This window comes from Nicotiana sylvestris, chromosome 1 (genome assembly GCF_000393655.2).
Source record: "Nicotiana sylvestris chromosome 1, ASM39365v2, whole genome shotgun sequence".
In the NCBI taxonomy this organism is placed as follows: Eukaryota; Viridiplantae; Streptophyta; class Magnoliopsida; order Solanales; family Solanaceae; genus Nicotiana; species Nicotiana sylvestris.
In genome coordinates, this window is record NC_091057.1 from 115972512 (window position 1) to 115993492 (window position 20981).

The window sequence follows — 20981 nt, forward strand, 5'->3', positions numbered from 1 at the left end:
GTGAGATCCCTCTCAAGATGCTCCAGCTCATGCATGGTCTGTTTGACATAACCCATCACTGCCAAGAGGACGGTAATACTGGTCATGTCCTCACATCGTAGACATCGTCTGGTGATGGCATGGGCAATGGCCTTGATCCTATCTCTGGTTTGCTTCTTCTCTATGAGTAGGCGTTTTATCTGATCGCTACACATCTTGAATACCTGAGCATCCTGTATATGCTGATTCTTCAGTCGCCGTACTTCTAACTTCATCTGGGCTAACAAGTCGTACCAGTATCTGCTCTCAATTTGGAAATCCTTGGCCTGATTAGCTGCTTTGATCTCAAGTATAGCCATCTCTCTCTTTTTTTTGCGACAATTTTCTCGTGGTCGCGTTTCAATTGGTTCAAGTATCGGCGATGCTTCTCTACTCTTATTCCCCACTGTGCCTTGAGCTTTGCCATAATCTTTCCCGATTCTTCTAAACCATCTCGCCATTCCGCGACTTCTCTTTTTAAACTCTTAATCAACTGCTGGTCTGATCGACTTCTGGGCTGTTCATCAAGAGACAATCTCAATTTTTGGATTTGGGCCTTAAGTTCTTCATTCTCTTGGACCAATTTATTCTTTTCGCTTCGATCCGCCGCGATTTGTATGCTGTTATTGAATTTCAGACTGTCAATTTGTAGCTTCAAATCACCGATCTCTGCCCGATACCCCTTTTCTTTTGCTAACCAGTTCCATTGCCCTTGGGACGATTCTACAAAATCTTTGAGATGCGGTCTCTTAGCTGGTCTTTCGCAAGACAGGTCGCCTCTGAACCAAGCGTGATACCCTGGGGCAACTTACCCTTTTGCTATATCCATCACACAAGTGCTTGCTGTCAGATGTTGGCACTCACTCCAGATTTGGCGAACTTCTTCTTCGGGGAAACGACCGTCTGGACTGATTTCAATCACTTGGGTACTCAGATCTTCATCTTTCGGCACCACTTGATATCTCCCAAGTTGCCTCAAAACCCGATATGGTGCGTAGGGTTGGATGCTTTTAAGTCCCATCAACAGAAAGTGGGGCCTGGTTGCTGGCATGTATATGATTTCCTCAATAGGCGACCATCCGAGCGTCCACTGGATTTGGCTAGCAGTGAGAGTTCGGAAAAGTGAGGTCCATGATGTGACGCCCTCAGGTAGATTGAAACCTTTGATTCTAGTGTAGAATTCTCCAATACAAGTTTTTTCGGGCGAACCATAACTCAAGAGCGGGGAGCGGTGGCATAAATGATCGGTCATCCATATTTGCAACAATAGGTTACATCCTTCGAAAAAGTCGCCCCTGGCTCGACAAGCAGTGAGAGCCCGGAAAATGTCAGCCATAATCATAGGCGCTAGAGTACTTTTATCTTGGGTAAGCAAAGTACTGACGACCCCAGTTATTTTTAGATCGATGTTTCCGTCCTTCCTTGGGAACACTATAAGACCCAAGAAGGCCGTCATAAAAGCTAACAGCCTATGTTCGTCCCACTTCTGTCGGTTGCCTTTACTACACAGTTTGAAATCCGGCTTATTGAACCCGCCCTCGTGACCGTATCTAGCATACATGAGGTGGAGACTGCAGAAACCTTTGGCAAGATCTGGGTGGTGAAATGCTCGGGGTATTTTCAGAAAATCCAGAAACCGGTGTACCGTGACGGCCCTAGGTGCAATCAAGTATTTGAACCTTAACGGAGCTTCATCACCCCCAATGTATCCCGCTATTTCTTCCAACGTCGGGGTGAGTTCGAAGTTCTGAGAAATGAAATACATTGTGCGCCGAATCCCAGTAAGTGACCAATGATCTGATAATATCGCCCCGAGGCTGAATGTCTAGTAAATCCGGGAGATTTTTCAGATATTTCCTCACTTTGCCTTGCCCCTCCTTGCCTAAGTCGTTCCACCATAATCGCAACTCAAAAGGGATCTTGGTCATCATTGAAAAAGGTTCGTTTCGTATCGTGCTCATCCTGCACATTTATTTAGGGTGATTAAAAAACTTTTATTAGACTCAAAAAATTAAAATTATCTAGATTTTTTAAAAGATTTTTTTCTTCAAAACGGGAGGTTGGACCCGATGAGAGTTGCCTACGTATCTCACACCGTGTGAGAATCAAACCGGCGTAGTTCGGTCGGATCAAAATAGGGGAAACAAAAATAAAATCCTTTAAAGAAAAGAAGAATAACTATTTTTTCTGGTTATTTATTTTTTGAAAAGAGACCAAGGAAATACTTATACATTTTAAACTTCCTCTTTTTTTTTCATTTTTTTTTTGAAATTTCGGAAATCTTTTAAGAGGTACTACAATTGAAACAAAAAAAAAAATTGATTTTTTTTTATTTATATATATTTTGGATTTTGAAAGTGATTAAAAGGAATAGTCAAAAAGACAAGCTTTGTTTTCATTTTTTTTACGTATTATTTTTTTTAAAGAAAATTCCGGCGAGGTTTTGACATTACTCGGACATTGGTTTTTTTCAAAAGAATAAGTAATTATCTCCCTACCCTGCTATTTTCTTTTTTTTTTTGAAATTTTTTTGGAAACCGGTCAACATGCAGATCTGAAGCAAATAGATGCGCAAAACAAACGGGATGCAGCAGGATGGTCTTTTCGTTCCAGGTTGCCTGTCCTAGACGGACTCAACCCCTGTGTTGAGTCCCCTAGTCAAATGCAACATGATGCATATAAGCGTTCCTACTAGGGATCCGGCATGAGGTTTCGTTATACTAGGTTTATAACCTGGGTAGATGTTCTAGACTGTGTACCCGAGCGGACAACTCGAGTCGAGGAGGGGCAACTTACCGGGAACCAAAAGGCCGTCCGGCTTCGTAACTTATCCGTCCTCTTTCTTATTTCAGGTATCGACACTAACAGAATAGGGAGCCTCGACCAGCGAGCTTCTCCCCGGAGGTGAAGAGAGAAGGGTTCGGCACAGTTTATATACAGTTCAGATAATATCAAAGCAGTAAAAAACAAACATTGCAGCACGTTTTTTCAAAACATGTAATAAATATCAGATAATAAAGCCAAATACAACAATTATTCTAAGCTTGAATTCTTGAACCCTGAACCGGAGGTTCTGGGTATTTATTCCCCAGCAGAGTCGCCAGAGCTGTCACACCTCCTTTTTGCGCGCCCCGCCCCGAAGGGTAAATGCGCGAGGGAGTTTTTCCAATTTAAGTGACAATATTCGAAATGAGATTATTTATTTAATTCAGAGTCGCCACTTGGGAAAGGTTTGGCTTTTGGTGTCCCAAGTCACCGGTTTATCTTGAATCCCAAATCGAGGAAATTTTCGACTTTTCCAAATGAAGTCTGCGAACCAGAAATTCTAAGTAAGGAATTCTGTTGACCCGAGGGAAGGTGTTAGGCACCCTCGAATCCCGTGGTTCTAGCACGGTCGCTTAAATTGTTATAATGGCTAAATATCTGATTTAAATACATGTTATGACTTACGTGCTTTTATTAAGTTTAAACCGCTTTTATTATTATCATTTATTTTTATAGAATTGCAACGTCGTGAAAATGCATCTCGAACCACGTCACAATCAATGCACCCGTGGTCGTCGACACATTTTGGCTCCGTTGAGATTTGGATTTGGGTCACATCAATGTGCACCCGAGTTTAAGAATGTAATTTAATTAAGTCACGCCTAAAGAGTCTAACGCATTATTATCTTTGGGGAAGGCATTGAAATCCACTAAAAAGTCCATCCCAAATTCTAAGTATTTATTATGATTAATTGTTGAGGGCCCCGCAATTTGCATTTCTAATTTGGCGAGGCTCGTCTCATTATTTTAGAAGGAATATCCTAAAGCGACTATATTTCTAATGTGTTTGTCTCTAAAAATAGAAGAAAAGATGCATGCTAATTCAATTATATGCTTTGGCAAAATCCAGATTTTTGTTAATCGTCTGATTAATTATTTACAGGGTGAAGAAACGTTATACCTCATGAAACATGCTTTTAATTTGATAGAAGAATTATATACAAGATTGATGAAATGCTACAACTACTACAAGCGCTCCTTGAATTAAATTTAACTCATTTAGACCGGATTAATTAAAACTACTTATTAGAGGATGCGACTAATGATATTTGAAACTCGTCCTGTAAACTGCCTAATGAAGCTGAAACTCGAGAATCTAAAATTGTATTGTATTTTTGCGAAATTGAAACGGACCGTCCACCCTACATATTCAAAACATGCTGAAGAACGAGTTTGAATTAACAATCATACTAATGGTTGCATATGCCATGAATTATAGATACATCCTGTATATCATTAAACGAATCACATATCGTGATTTAGATCAGCATAAGCTTCGATTAAATACACACTTGCTAATATATTCTCTATTGAACTACAAACTAAAATCTACACAACTTAACAACCTTTAACAAAAGTCTGTAAGTAAAACAGCAGATGATTATAATTCCTTCAGATCTTTCAATTCATGCCTTTCATTGTTACAATCAGTTACACCAATGCGGGGGTCAAAATGTGTTCCTGGGAAATGCTTACAATGAAGAAGCAGGAGAGTCAGTAGAGCAGCAGTGCAAACGAAACAGCAGCAGTAACAGATAGATAGCAGCAAGACAAGTTTCAGTGCAAGATGCAATTATAGACGAGGGAAAAGGTAGCAGAATGACAACAACAAGCAGTGGAGTAGGATTAAAACTCAGGCAGACTAAATCCAAGGATGAACCAATGAGACCAACCAACCAGTAAACTCAGTTAAAGACTTGGAAAAGTCAGTATTGATTCCACAAGTTGAAAAACAAAAGAAATCCAAACAAAAATAGGAAGAAGCAGTTTCTGATTTTGTCTGTATGTTTCCTATTCCTTGCTCTTTTCTATATATGTGTTTTTCTCACTCAAGGTATGTCTGTATATCCTATTCTGTGGTATCTTTCCTTGTATCTATGCTTTCTAAACCCCCTCAAAATCCAGTCTAATTTTCAGCCTAAAAAAAATCAGTCTGCCTCCCTTTTTTGTGTGTTCTCCCCCCTTAACTAATGGAAGTTCCCCTCTTTTATATCCTAACATCAGGATATTCACAGCCTGTTAAAACACATCAGAAACCTTCCCCTTTTCAGCTGTTTTTTCCCACTCAAACATTTAAAATTAGGAACCCCCCTATGATATTCCCTGACAGTCCCCCTTATCCTTTTATTAAACTAAAAGTAGACATGGGCAGCAGGAATATAACCTGACAGCATATGCTGTCAAACTATTTTAAACTTTAAAAAGGCCTTAATGCACATGTTGTGCCCAAATGCACATGCCCCCCCCCCATTTCAGACTGCAACTAAACAAAACAAATCCTCAAATTTCTGATTCAAATACATCAATTATAAGTAGCTAAACTCAATTCCTGATTGATTCAGACAATGCTTAACAGAACAGATCAAATTGTTATTACTCAAACAGCTGAAACTATTCGACGATACGTATCGAATCGACTATACTAATTATGACATGTACAATCGAAGACCATGATCAGACATCTAACAGTATTAAACACATGATTTGAATTGTACTGACTAAACAAAAATTGCACTGGGGAATCAATTAATCAATCGAATTTGAACTCAATTAATTGTACAACTCAACACATATACATGATCAGTGAAGGGAAGGAAAATTTGATCGAATACAGAGGCCCGAGCAAGGTGGGCAACAAAAGTTGATACAATTCAAAAGCACAAACTAAACCAGACGTTTGGCTATACGGACAGACCTTTAACACATGCATGAACTGGACAAAGAAAAGAAAAACAAACTTACCTTAAAGCCCTTGAAAAAACAGAAAACCAGCTCGTGTTTGAATAGACCCTTCTTGGGGTTGAACGGACTTTAATTTAAGTGTTCTCACTGAGAACACTTCGATTAAGGTCCATTAGACCCTAAATACTTTGGCTCAAACGGACACAGACCAGGCCCGGGGTTTCTAGGGTTCCTAAATGGCAGATTTGGGATTTGAGTTCCCACGGTTAGATTCGGACCAAACCAAGCATGGTTTGGTCACGAGGGAGGTCCGGGGACTGTCTGGTGTGAAGCTGGGGTACATCGGTGTAAGTCGAGGTCCGACTCGAATCTTCAAATGAAGATTCGAGAAGGTGGGAGGGGATTCGAGCTAAGTGGCTGGTGGATTTGGGTTCAGGATGGTGAGGTGCATCTATGGTGTTAAGGTGAGGGCCACCGGCGTTCATGCCGCCGGGTTTTTGGTGAAGGGAAATGGGGGCGGCTAGGGTTCCGGGGTTTGTGGTGAGGACGGGGATGAGGACGAATGTCGGGGGTCTTGGATAGGGGGGCAGGGTATGAATGGAAAGTTTATATATGGGAAGGATGGCCTGATCTCAGCCGTTAGATCAATCGAGATCAACGGCCTAGATCGGGAGGTTTAAGTGAAACGATGTCGTTTGCTTTCACACTGGTGGATTAGGTTGGGTTTCATTGGGTCGGGTCTGATAATGGGTAAAGGAGATGGAACGAGGGATGTTAGATCAGCCCGGCTTGAACGGCTGAGATTAGACGGCCGTATACGGCGTCGTTTGGGTAAAGGACTGGTCTGATCTGGACCGTTCCCCTGAATCAATCAACGGCTCAAAAGGATGACGCCCATACATCGTCGTTTGGAGCATCCCGCAGAAAGCCTGGTTGGACTGGGTCATTTTATATGAGTTTGGGCCTGATTTCATTTGAAATTATGGCCCAAATCCAATGTTTTTCTTCTTACAACTTAAAAAATAGAATTCCTAATAAAATTATACCAATATTAATTAATACTCAAAACAACAATTATCACTCACGTTGACATTTAATTAAAATAAAATCACTTAATGACAACAAAAAATAGAATAAAAGACGCATATTTTTTACGATTTTCCTTTTTAAAAACCACTTACGGTTCAACTTCACACGACACACATTTTTTTGTATTTGTTTTAATAAAAATAAAATGGGCCAAAAATCATAAATAATTAACAACGTACCACGTAAAAATCAAAAAAATTGTACAGCAAGATCAATTGCTATTATTTTCGTTTCTTTTTGGAGTGATTGTCGCAAAAACAAAAATCACGTGCTCACAGCTATAACAAAAGGCTCTAGTGATATACATGTAGCTAACCCATTTCTTTAGGCCTTTTGTACTTATCAATTTATACCACTCCATCCACAATAATTTATGGTGTCCCAAATCACTGATAATTTACAGTCCGCGAACACAGAAATCCGGGTAAGGAATTCTGCTAACCCGGGAGAAGGTGTTAGCATTCAAGTGGCGACTCTGAATTTTTAATAATAAATGAATCCCGTTTCGATTGTCAATTTAAGTTGGAAAAAACTCATTTATACCCTTTCCGGGGTGTAGGAAAAAAGGAGGTGTGACAACAAGGTGCATCAGGTCTAACGAACCCGCCGTTAGCTATGGGATCCTTCAAAGTCTCCTCCCATTTATACTCTTTCTTGTAAACAATAAATACTCGTACAAAAATATTTTTAAAATAATAAAGGGCATATCGTTTCTTATCAAATCTTGAAATTTTATTTCGGTAACGGTAATCATGTCTCAAGTAACAGTAAAGCATGTCTAGTAACAGTGAGAATAATTCAAATAACTGTAACATCTCAAGTAATGGTAAAAACGTTTAGATTAACTGGTAAACATCTCAAGTAAACTGTTCGGTACCATATCAAGTAAATGACTTGTCCCACATGCAATTTCGAAGCATCGGTAACACATTTATTTTCAAAATCATATATAAACCATGCAGGTTATGAAAACACAAATTGTGGTAAGATTACTACTCACAGTACTCGTGTCGAAATACCAACTGCTTCACCTCAAGCAACTCGTACAAATTACTCCGATCAATCTATAATTACATAATATCGATCTCATGTTAATTTTTTTATTTAGGCTAATTCATAGCTATTTTAGAATACCCAATCCTCGATGTTTCATGTTTGACTTTTAATTTGCAAATTTATATTTACCCACATATGAGTAATTTAAATTAGTCCAAATCTTTTAAATAAAGGTATTTATATGGTTTATCTTTATTCCATTATCTGTTCAATTTCTTTAATCGTGTGCATAAATTGAAACTGAAATAACAATAATGTACATAATATTCCTTCTTCCTTTCCCCCCAGTGAATCTATCCTACTAATCATTACAGAGTGATTGACACCTATTATAACAAAAATCCTAAGGTTTGTAAAACAATTAAAAAATGATGCACTGTAAGGAGAGTTTGAACAGTAACGAAAATTCACACATATGCACGGCTAATTTCTCTAACTTTTACTGCTAAAGAATTGCCCATCATTTTGTAATCATTGTATCCCCTAATTAATATCATATCATGGCTTGGTATTGAACCACCATTACACTTCTTTACCCAAACTAATGTGCAGGATATTTTTTTTATATACACAGCAGTGAACAAATCGACATACCTGCACTATAAAAGCTAACCACTTAGCGTCTTACGATGCCGCTGCTAATTTCCTCAATACGAATCTTCTCTGAGTATTTTGCCTCTTTGTTTCATTAAGAGCAAGGAACTAATTATCCAAATTTTCTACTCTTTAGGTCACTAAAAACGTGCAGCTATAAGATAATGGGCTTAGCCCACTCCAATTTATTTAATAAATAACCAAAGTCAACTATATAAGTATAGTTTAAAAATTTAGCCACTAACCACTTATTTAGTACCATATCTCATATGGTAAAAACATTTCCTTCTGTAACTTAATATTTGACCCCAATATCTACAAATTAAATTAGTTCTCCAGTCTCCTAATTAATAGATGTATAAATATTTCGGATTATTACAGAGGAGCTGGCGACATTGCTGAAAAACGACCATCTCTGAGAATTTTTAAGCGATTGGGCCAAAAAACAACTACGGTCGCAACCGGGATAATGTGGAACCCTCAAAAGCGGGAGAAGATCCTCCTCGTCTAACGATCAACATCAGGGGGAACGAGATTAATGGTGTAACTTTCTCGATAGCGAAAAAGATGAAGGTATCGGTGACCCATAGCAAAAGACTCCGAGATGTCGCTGAAGACGACATCACCTTCACGGATGGGGGATGCAGACAGACTCCTGCTTCTACAAAACGATGCTGCGATAATCTCTCTTAATGTTTTAGATTTTAAGATTAAATGCGTTTTGGTAGACCCGGAGAGTTCAACCAACATTATCTAACGGAGAGTCCTAAAACAAGCCAAACTAACCGGAAGCATGATTTCGGCTACAAAGCTCCTCGTCGGGTTCAATTTAGCAAGTGTAATAACCCGAGGAAAAATCCTGCTGCCCACGAATACCGAATGGGTAATGAAGACAATCCTTTTCGAAGTAGTAGATGGTGAATATGGGTTAAGTATCATCCTTGGGGACCATGGCTGCACGAGATGAAGGCTATGCCATCAACATACCATCAACTCCTAAAATTCCCAACGTCGGAGGGAATTAAACAGATAAAGGGTGACCAAATGGTGGCAAGTGAGATGAATGCGATCTCAGTTTCTAGTATCAAAGGGAAGGAGCATACGGCATAGCAATTACAGGAACCGACGCATGTTCCCGAGAAAAATAAAGTCAACAAGGGGGAGGAGTCATCGGAATCCTATCAGGTACCAAGGTATTTTTAGGTACCAGAAGAGACGGATGCAACTAAATCCACAACGGAAGAACTCGAGCAAATTATGTTGTTTGAGAAATTCTTGGAGAGGAAATCCACTTGGGGACAGGACTAAACCTCGAGCTCAGGTCAGGATTTATTAAATTTCTTAAATTTAACATTGACTGTTTTGCATGGTCGCATGCGGATATGACAGGTATCCTGCCAGAAGTGGTTGCGCACAAACTAAGCCTGAATCCTAATATCCCTCCAGTGAGGTAGAAGAAATGCCCTATTGCTGAGTTCAGAAACAAATTCGTCAAAGAAGAGGTAACTCGTTTGCTTGATATCGGTTCAATCCGAGAGGTAAAGTATCCTGAATGGTTTGCTACCGTAGTGGTAGTTCCAAAGAAGAAGAATAAATTTGGCATGTGTGTAGACTATAAGGATCTAAATAAGGCATGCCCGAAAGACTCATTCCCATTGCCAAACATTGATTGAATGATTGATGTGACGGCCGGGCATGAGTTGACGAGTTTCCTCGATGCTTACTCTGGATACAACCAAATCAAGATGAACCTAGAGGATCGGGAAAAAACTTTGTTCATAATAAACTTCGTGACATATTGCTATAATGTGGTATCTTTCGAGCTTAAGAATGCTTGAGCCACTTACCAGAGGCTTGTAGACAAAATGTTTGAGAAAAAAATAGGAAAAATCATGGAAGTTTCCATAGATGATATGCTCATTAAGTCTTTGAACACAGGTGATCATCTTAAACACCTGCAAGAAACCCTTTACAACCTAAGGAAGTACAACATGAAGCTTAACCCCGAAAAGTACGCATTTGGAGTCAATTATGCTAAGTTCTTGGGGTTCCTAGTGTCACAAAGGAGGATCGAAGTCAATCTTGATAAAATTAAAGCCATCGAGGACATCCATGACCAGTTGTCAAGCATGAAAGAAGTTCAAAGGTTGACAGGAAGATTGGCCGCTTTAAGTAGATTCATCTCTCGGTCTTCGAAAAAATGTCATCACTTCTTTTCACTTATCAAAAAGAAGAATAACTTCGAATGGACTCCGGAATGCCGGTAGGCTCTGAAGGATTTGAAAAGGTATTTACCGAGTCCTCTATTATATCAAAACTGGATGAAGGCGAATAATTGTTGATTTACTTAGCTGCCTCGGAGGTAACGGTGAGTGTCGTTTTAGTCCATGAGGATGAAGGTACGCAATCTCCTATCTAGTAGGTTAGTAAAATTTTAATAGAAGCAGAAACTTGCTACCCACATCTCGAAAAATTGACCTTAGCTCTCGTAGTCCCACTCGAAAGCTTGAGCCTTATTTCCAATGTCATCCGATAGTTGTGGTGACAATCTTTTCCCTGCGGAATGTCCTTCACAAATATGAACTTTCAGGTTGGCTGGCCAAGTGGGCAGCCGAAATGAATGAATTTGACATAGAGTATAAACCTAGAACTGCGATTAATTCACAAGTTTTGGCCGACTTTGTGGCTGATTTTAGTCTAGGGCCGTTGCCTTTGTCTACCAAAGAAGCGGTGATAGTGTCAGAATCGACATCGGGAGTTTGAACCTTTTTTACGGACGGAGCTTCCAATATAAAAGGGAATGGGCTCGGTGTAGCTTTAATCATACCTTCGGGAGTAACCCTAAGGCAGGCCATAAGAACGGTTTCTCTGACTAACAATGAAGTCGAGTATGAGGCTTTGATTGCAGGAATCGATTTGGCCTAGCGACTGGACTCTGAGGTCATAGAAATCAAATGTGATTCCCAATTATTAGTAAATTAGGTCTCTGGAATCTTCAAAGCCAAAGAGGAGCGCATGCAACAATACATATAAAAAGTCCAGGCTCTGTTTACACGGTTCAGGGAATAGTCAATTACCCACATCCCGAGGGAAGAAAACGCGCAAGTAGATGCACTATCCAACCTGGGATCGTCCATGGAAATAAAAGGACCAGACTCATGTACGGTCTTGCTGCTTATGCATTCGGTATTGGACATGGATGGCTATTATGAAGTTAACGCGACCGATTTGGTCTTGGACTGAAGGAATGAGATCATTAACTCGAGCACGGAAAGTTACCCGAAGAACTCAAGGCATCCCGGGCGCTACGCACTAAAGCAGCCCGATGCTGCTTCAAGGGAGTTCAATTGTATAGAAAATCTTTTCAAGGCCCGTTGGCCCGATGTGTGGGAGCATCCGAACTAATTACATCATGAGATAAGTTCACTAAGGGATCTGCAAAAATCACTCGGGTGCTCACTCCTTGGTATTACATCAAGTTAGGGCAGGATACAACTGGCCCCTCGATGGAACAAGACGCTAAGGAGCATAGGGGTGGGCATGCGGTACTTCAATATGGTATTTATTAATTACTATTCGGTATTTCGGTATTCGATATATCAATTGTGCATACCAAATATTGTACCAAAGTAGTTTGGTACGGTTTGATATTTTCTTTTTTGGTTCGATACGATTCGGTACGGTTTTGGTATCGCACCGTTTCTATCTAACGTGACAAGAAGTGGCACTGGCCAGTGGAAACCGCATATATATAGTTGAAAAAACTTATCATTTCATTGCACTAGAAAGTAGCAAACAATTGGGCAGAGAAAACTTGTCATAAAGCAAATCAAATCTTAATTAAGATTAATATATATTGCTCCAGTTGAGAAAGTTTTCGAAGCACAAGTTCTCAATTATGCTTAACAGAATGTTTTTCATCTCCATGTTTAGTAGTAATTGTTTGTTAAAAAGGCAAAACAATAAAAACTATAGCCTTTCAATGAAATGGACATGAAATATTAGGTTAGGAGTTTAAAATTTTAGGTTGGGCCGCTGGGTAGTGTAGCACTACAGGTAAAATTAATTCGGTATTTCGAAATATCGAAACCTTAATACCGAGGACCGTACCGAAATATTGAATAACCAAAAACTTGATACTGAATTATACTGAAATACCGAATAAACCGATACCGAAATACCGAATTAATTCGGTCCAGTTCGACTGTATCCCAAACATAATCTAGATAAGCTAAATAACCCTTCTCGACCATGTGCCAAGCCTTCATAAAAGAGATAATCCGACTAGGTGCACTAATAGATGAACCCTTCCACTCTAATCTAGGCAACTAAGGCATCGCCAAGGTAACAGTCTTGGCATGGCAATCAAAGACGACATGATATAGAGACAACCAATCCATGCCCATGATGACATCAAAGTCGGTCATATCAAGCAGTAGAAGATCCCCTCCAGTCTCATAACTGTAAGCACGTGATTTTTGCCCTATATGAGAAATACTCCCAAAAATGCAAAATAAAATGATTTTCCTTGGTGTGCAATTTTGAGTACTTTTGTGATATTTTTAGATAATTATTTGTATTTGTCTGTGTTTGCTTATTTGTTAAATTAATAAAAAATACAAAAATATGTCGCATTTTGCATGTAGGATTTAATTCTACAATTGTTAGTAATTAAATTAGTTTTACAAAAATTAAAAATTACAAAAATAGGCATCTTTTGCATTTTTAGCATTTAATGTCCAAATGAACAATTTTATGCTTAATTATTACTTAATTGCGCGTTAATTGTTATTGGGAGTTAATTTGCGATTTTATAACTTAATTTAGTTCTTAATAATAATTTAAGTATTTTTATAATTTAGTTTTAGAAAATGAAAGAAGAAAAGAGAACAAAAATACAAAGAAAAATCGGATTGGGCCACTTCTTCAATTGTAAGCCAAAGGCCCAAAAATTGCCCAATCTTCTCCATGACCCAGTCCACTTCAGACCGGGTCGACCCGGTCCGCCCCATTAACCCATTGACCCAATACCCTTTCTTCATTTTGTCAAAAGACAAACCAAAAAACCCTAAAACTAAGGAAATGATCCGCCTCCCCCCCTTGGTTGTCTTCTTCTCCATCACCCAAATGAAGACCTCCCATGGCTGCCTCACCATCATCTTCTTCGTGTACCCTCCGCAATCCGCCATTGTCACTACTTCTTCTGCTTCCCGATGACCAACAACCAGTCGCCATGGACGACTGCCCCCTTCCTCGACGTTGTTGCATTTTCACGTTCAACCGAACGACCAAACACCACCACCCGAGCTGCCTTCCCGCCATTGACGCTGCTTCAAGCTCGAGTTTTCTGCTTGCTGCGTCGACCACCTTCCTCCTCCTCGTCAACCAGCTGTTGCTTCATCTTCTCCAGCTCCTCTGTCTGCTGCAACCTCAGTTCCGCCATGGACTACTGCTGTCCGCTATCGTCCACCTCCAAACAAACCCAAACAGCAGCTCGTCCATGGCCGAGCCGCATCTGTTCCAGCTCGTCGTCCATGGATGCGTCGCTGCTGATGTTCGTAGCTGCTTCTTCTACTTTCAGCTTCGTCGTCCAAACGAACCTCCGGTGTTGCGTCGTCTGCCTCGCCGATGCTGTTGCTGCCTTCATCTTCTTCGTACACGCAAGCACCAAACACACCCCCCAGCTGCTTCTGCCTTCCGCTTCATCGTCCAGTTTGCTACTGCGTCATCGACGTGTTCGTCGTCGTTTGTTCGAGCTTTGGTCGACGCTCGTCAAAACAGCCCCTGCGTAGTCAAGCTCGTCGTTTGTTTAGTCGTTGTTCGTCGTTTCGATCCGGTTAGTAGATTTTTTTTTAGTTTTATTTTGTCCGTATTTTGTTTTGATATTTTCGAACCTAAAATCAACAAATGTTTGTTTTGTTTATCGTTTGAATTAATTTTTAGTTCATGTTCATGTGTTGTTTGTTAAATTAATTTTTTTTCAGATTCCAAATGAGAGATTAATTAATTGTTTTTTATGTTTATTTCATGTTCGTATTATTGTTCAAGTGAATATTTGTTAGTTTAATGTTTATTAGATTCAAATTGGAATTTAATTAATTATCTCTTCAATTTGTCTCATGTTGTTATGTATTTTCCGGAAATTAGTAATGTTGTTTGAATCATTGAATCTGTCATGTTTTGTTGCTTAAAGATAGATTTAATTCATGTTCGTCTTGGTTTGAAGTTCATGTGTAAATTCAGTGATTTAATGTGAGTTTATGTTTGTTTGTGATTTGTTAATTTAATTTGAATCATGCATATTGTTGTTTGTATTATTGTCTCTTTGTTCATCCATTAATGGTCTAAATTAACCAGGATTGGTTCCCGATATGGTTGATTTATTTCCATTAATTTGGAGTTTGTGTTGTTCATCATGTTCATGTAAATTGTTGTTGAAGATTGTTGAGAAATTGGTCATCTTGACTATATTTTGGTTGAGTTATGATTAATTGATTGTTTAGAGCAGAGGGGTAATTTGGTAAATTGCATTGCATTCGGGGATAGATTTGTAATTGCAATAAGGTCGGAGGGGTAATTTGGTAATTGAACATTATTTTGATTCTTTATGTTAAGCATGGGGAACAAATATAATGGGGTGGGGTTTTTGATGTACTTGTTTAATATAATGGGGGACAAGACAAAACATAATGGGGAGGAATCTTGTACTTGTTTAATGTAGGCATGGGGGACATATTATAATGGGTTGGGAATGTGGTATTTATTTAATGTAGGCATGGGGGACAAAATTTAAAATAAAGAAGACATTTAATAGTGGGCCAAAGCATGCCATTGGGGGAATAATTTTGGGGTTGGGAATGGAAGACTTGTCTTGCTATATATAGAGTCATTCTTGACATTGAGAGAAAGGAGGACATATTTTGGAGAGAACATTTTTATTGAGAGATTATTATTGAGAGACTTTGACACTTGAGGTTGACATACTTTTATACTTGGAGAGAGTTTGTGATAGTAAAAGAGAAAGACAATTTGAACTTTCACTCGAACAATTCTGTTTGCTTTTCTTCGAGTGTTATTCAAAAGTCAGAAACTACTGCATCTCGTATCTTTTCTCTCTTCTGCTTTGACTGCGATTGTACTTTTGCACTGCTGAGTTTTCAATCTGTTACTGGGTCATTCTACTGGTTGTTACTGGTTTTGCGGTGTTGCTGAACCTGCTGTTGCCGCGTTATTACTGTTGCTGACTCCTACTTCTTTTGTTCTTGTACTGCTGTTTCCAGGTACACATTTGTACACTCTTGGCTTGAAGCGAAAAATGAAATATTAATCAGGCTCCCTGTTCCTGTTGAATTCTTTTGTTTGGATCTGTGTTTGAATATTAATTTTCCTCTCTTTGTATAAAAATGTAGTCGATTAATTAATGAGTAATGAGGCTGCATATGTATGATTTCTTCATCTAATAATGCTAGTTTAAATTATTTGAAGAATAGTTAATCTGCTTTGATATTATTGTGTATCCCTCTCATGTTCTAGCATTAGTAAATAATAGAATATAAAAATGAAAGCAGTTTTTCTTTGTACAAACTCGATCGCAATTTTCCAATCGCATTAGCCGTAAACTAATAACTAATAAGTTACGTTTTCAGCATGTAAATAATTAAGAGATTTTCTTTTATTTTAGAGACGAACTTAATAGAAAATATAGTCACTATAGGTTTATCCTTTAAAATAAAAATGAGACGAGCCTCGCCAAATAAATCACAAACCGCCGGGGCCCTCAATAAAATACATAACCATTGACTAGACTTTGGATTTGGCCGTTTAATGAACCTTCACGGCCTCTTCCTAAAATAACAATACGTTAGACTCTTTAGGACGCGCCTTAATAAATCTTACCTTCTTAAACTCGGGTGCACATTTATGTGACCCAAATCCAATTCTCAACGGAGTCGAAATGTGTTTCTAATCACGGGTACATTGATTGTGACGTGGTTCGAGATGCGTGTCCATGACGTTGCAAATTCATTTTAAAAAAATAAGAATGAGATGAGCCTCACCAAATAAAATACAAATTGCGGGGCCCTCAGTAAATATTTGCTTTAAAAATTGTTTAGACTTCGGGATGGACCGTTTAGTAAAATTCCACGGTCCTACCCAAAATAAATACGCTAGTCGCTTTAGGCGCGCCTTTAATAATTTAATTTCCTTAAACTCGGGTGCACATTGATGTGACCCAAATCCAAATCTCAACGGAGTCAAAGTGTGTCGACGACCACGGGTACATTGATTGTAACGCGGTTCGAGATACATTTTCACAACGTTGCAATTCTTGATAAAAATAGTAAATGATAAAAGCGGTTAAAAGTTAAATTTTGCACATAAGTTCACACTTGTATAAAATCAGATAATCAAGCCGAATATAACAGTTGAGCGACCGTGCTAGAACCACGGAACTCGGGAATGCCTAACACCTTCTCCCGGGTTAACAGAATTCCTTATCCGGATTTCTGGTACGCAGACTGTAATATGGAGTCATTCTTTTCCTCGATTCGGGATTAAATTGGGTGACTTGGGACACCCTAAATCTCCCAAGTGGCGACTCTGAAATAAATAAACCAATCCCGTTTCGATTGTCCTTTAATTGGAAAAAACTCCCTTGCGCCCTCTCGGGTGCGGAAAAAGGAGGTGTGACAATAACTATAGAAAGTCACGATACAAGACCGATAGATCCGATCACAATAACAAAATCACCCAATAATGTGGACACATAAACAAGAGTACCCACGGACTTACGAGGAACACCTAAAAATAAGCAAATGGAGATGAAACATATGAATATGTAGACCCTGGATCAAATAGTACCGAAGCATCCCCACCGCAGACAAAAATAATACATGTGATCACGACATCTGAGGCTACTACATCTGGTCTGGCTGGAAAAGCATAGAACCTAGCTGGAGCGCCAACTGACTAGCCTCCACCTGATTGGCCTCCACCTCTAGGACGACCCCTACCCACCTGCCCTCCACCTCTAGGCGGCCGGACGGTTGGTGCACAGCTGGTGCTGTAACCATGGGCTGATGACCCTGTTGTACTGCCTTACCCCGAAGTCTGGGACAAAACCTTTTCATGTGGCCAAGATCCCTGCACTCGTAATAACCCCTCGAAACAATGGACTGCTGACCTGAAGTCTGACCCTGATGGCATGAATACCGACTGGAGGAAACCTGAATAGCTGGTGGGCGGTATGAGCTCCCTGGAATGGCAATGAAATAGGGCCGCGCTAGAGCACCCTCAGAAGGCGGTGGTGTTGGATATGTGGGCTTTCTAGACTAATCCCTCACAAACTAACCTCTGCCCCTAGACGGAGCACCACTGAACCCTCCATAATAACGAAACTGCTTGTCCCTCGGCACCTGCTCTCGGCTCTGCTAACGAACACCCTCGATCCTCCGAGCTATCTCCAGAACCAGCTTGTAAGAGGTGCCCATATCAACCTCTCGGGCCATAGTGGACTGGATACCAGGGAGAAAACCTGCAACAAATATCTGCACTCTCTTAGCATCGGTGGGGAGTATCATAAGTGCATGGCGAGACAACTCAAAGAATCTCGCCTCATAGTCGGTCACCAACATCTAACCCTGTTGGAGCTGCTCGAATTGAAATTGCAACTCTTCCCTCTAAGAGGGTAGAATATATCTATCCAGAAAGAGGCGTGTGAACTGGTTCCAAGTCAAGGGAGGAAAACCTGCTGGTCCACCGAGAAGATAGGACTGCCACTATCTACGGTCCCTACCCTCCAGCTGAAAGGTGGTAAAGCCCACCCCGTGGGACTCCAATATCCTCATGTTGTGCAGTTTGTCCCTTCAACGATCAATAAAGTCCTGGGAGTCCTCATATCACTCACCTCCAAAGACAGGAGGATGTATCTTGGTCCATCTGTCCAATAGCTTTTGCGTCTCGCCGATCGCAGCTGGTCTGGGCTTAGGTATAGCTGCTGCAACTGGCTGAGCTCCACCCACGGGTAGTGCCTGGGGTCCGATACACGACAGCTGCATGCCCTAGAGCCTAAGCGGTAGGGGTCTGTGCTCCCCCTCCAGCCTGAGATGTGGCTGGGTCTTCTAGAAATAAATTAGCATGCGTCATAGAATCCATGAACCGCAGCATACGACCCATGACCTCTTGGAATCCCGGTTCGTACATGAAATCCACCGAGGCTCGCACTGCTGCAGGTACCTTACCCTGCTCTTCAATAACATGATCCTCTACTGTATCCACTGGTGGCACAATTGGAGCAACTTTAGGATGCCTTCGTCCTCTACCATGAGCTGGAGCCCTCCCTCGGCCTCTACCTCCGCCTCTAGCAACAGGGGGAGCAGTTCCTCCTCGGTCGGGTACATCTGTCGCACACGTTCTCACCATTTATGAGAGAATAAGAGAAAGATACTTAGCACAACATCAATAGCACGATAGGAGATAAAGAAAGAAAAGTTTCCTACACCCTATAGCCTATCGAAGATAAGTACGAACGTCTCTGCACCGCTCCACAAGACTCTATTAGGCTTGCTCATAATGTGTGAGACCTACGTGAACCTATCGCTCTAATACCATATAGTCATGAGCCAATTCCTTCTATAGGCTGTGATGACGCCCAAGGTCGCTGCTAGGTAAGCCAAAGGTGAATTAGTCATGTATCTATTCTTTTAAAAATTTCATAAGTAGTCGATTTTGATTTTATTAAGTAAATGAGAAGTGGAAAATTTAATAAAGTAAAGCGAAAACTAATGAAAGAGCAAATGTAGTAAAATAAATGCTCAAAAATCATAAAGTGTCTACTAGCATGTTTCCAAGACGTGGTGTCACAAGTGTATGAGCAACTAGTAGAATATACAAAATACTAAGCTACTGTCTAAAATAGGGTAGACAGAAAGTAAATACAAAAGCGAGAATACGAGTGCTGCAGAACGGCCTTAGAGAGGAGCTCACCACTAAGCCCTGGGATAACGGGGTGCGGGCTGGAATGACTGCGAGATGAACCTGCCTGCAGAAGTGTAGCGTAAGTACATAAACAACAAGTACTCGGTAAGTATCTAGTCTAACCTCGAAGAAGTAGTAACGAGAGGTCGACATCGACACTTACTATTGGCCAACAAATAAAATACCGAAATTCTAAATAAGCATGGGATATGTAAATAATAATAATAATAATTACACAATAGCAAGCAGTGAATAAGTGATTCTTTAACTGATAGTAAAATTCAAAATCTCCAACCAACACCTACTAACTCCAAACAATTTCTGTTATTAAATAAATTATAACCTCTCAAGCTATAAAATAATATCAAGTGTAATCGGGCTCCGAGTATTATATTATGCCGAGGTGTAATCCTCTCTAAATCCTCAACTTGATGCCAACTAACCCAAAACTATTCAAATATTATATAAATTAATCAATAGGCGTTCACAAGTTCATATTTAACCATTAGAGTAATTACCCAACCCAAATTGGAAGATTCCTACAATTCACCCTCAGGCCCACGTGCCCGAATTTCAAAATTTTTTGAAGATTAATGTTACCCATAACTTCACGAACTCAAATACATAATTTTCACCCAATTTCATAATCATTTTCGTGGTTAAATCCCATATTTATCAAAATCTAAGTTTTTCAACTAAACCCATAATTTCCACAATTTTTCATGTTAAAACCTACCCATAATCTATGTATTAAACTCATCTTATATAGAAATTGCTTACCTCAAATATCTAGGTGAAACACCTCTTCAAAGAGCTATAAAATCATCCAAGAAGTGAAAGAAATGAACAAAAATGGCCTAAGTCCCGTTTTTAAAAAAAGACACTGCTCATGCATCCCTTCTTCGCGATCGCAGAAGAGGCATCACGATCGCGAAGACAAACAGCCTAAGCCCCAAAAAACTACCCATCGCGAACGCGACAGGAGCCCCGTGAACGCGGAGGCTTGCCTGGCCTACCCTATGTGAACGCGTGGGTTTCTTCGCGAACGTGAATAATAACAGCGTCCCCTTCCCAGCTCCAGCCTCCTCTATGCGAATGCGAGCCACTTCACGCGAACGCGAAGGCCACAGGTCCTAGACCTTCGTGAACGCAGGCTGGCTATCGCGAACGTAGCACAATTTCCAGTCCCCTATTTTTCCTTCTTCACGAACGCAGCCCCTTCCTCGCAAATGCGAAGAAGGAAACCAGAACCAGCAGTGACATTATTTTGGACTTATCTCGGGGCAGTCCGAAACTCACCTGAGGCACCTGGTAACCCGTTCAAATGCACCAACAAGTCTATAAACATGATACATACCTGTTCGAACTCTCGAAATGCATAAAACAATATCAAAACTAAAAATCGCACCCCAAAACCAAATTGAATCAAATTATAAACTTCAAGTTTTCAACTTGCTCTGAACGCACCGAATCATACTTAGACTACTCGGAATGATATCAAATTTTGCGTGCAAGTCACA

The 20981-nt window shown here is 40.1% G+C and overlaps 1 long non-coding RNA gene across 1 annotated transcript; it reads right to left on the bottom strand.

The window, feature by feature from the left end:
• Window positions 1-4343: 4343 nt before the first annotated feature.
• LOC138880322 (uncharacterized) lies at window positions 4344-8565 on the bottom strand. Its single transcript, XR_011402881.1, has 3 exons — window positions 8485-8565; window positions 7835-7898; window positions 4344-4534 (listed from the first exon to the last, which is right to left on the bottom strand). It is a non-coding gene; the product is annotated as an uncharacterized lncRNA (long non-coding RNA).
• Window positions 8566-20981: the final 12416 nt, after the last annotated feature.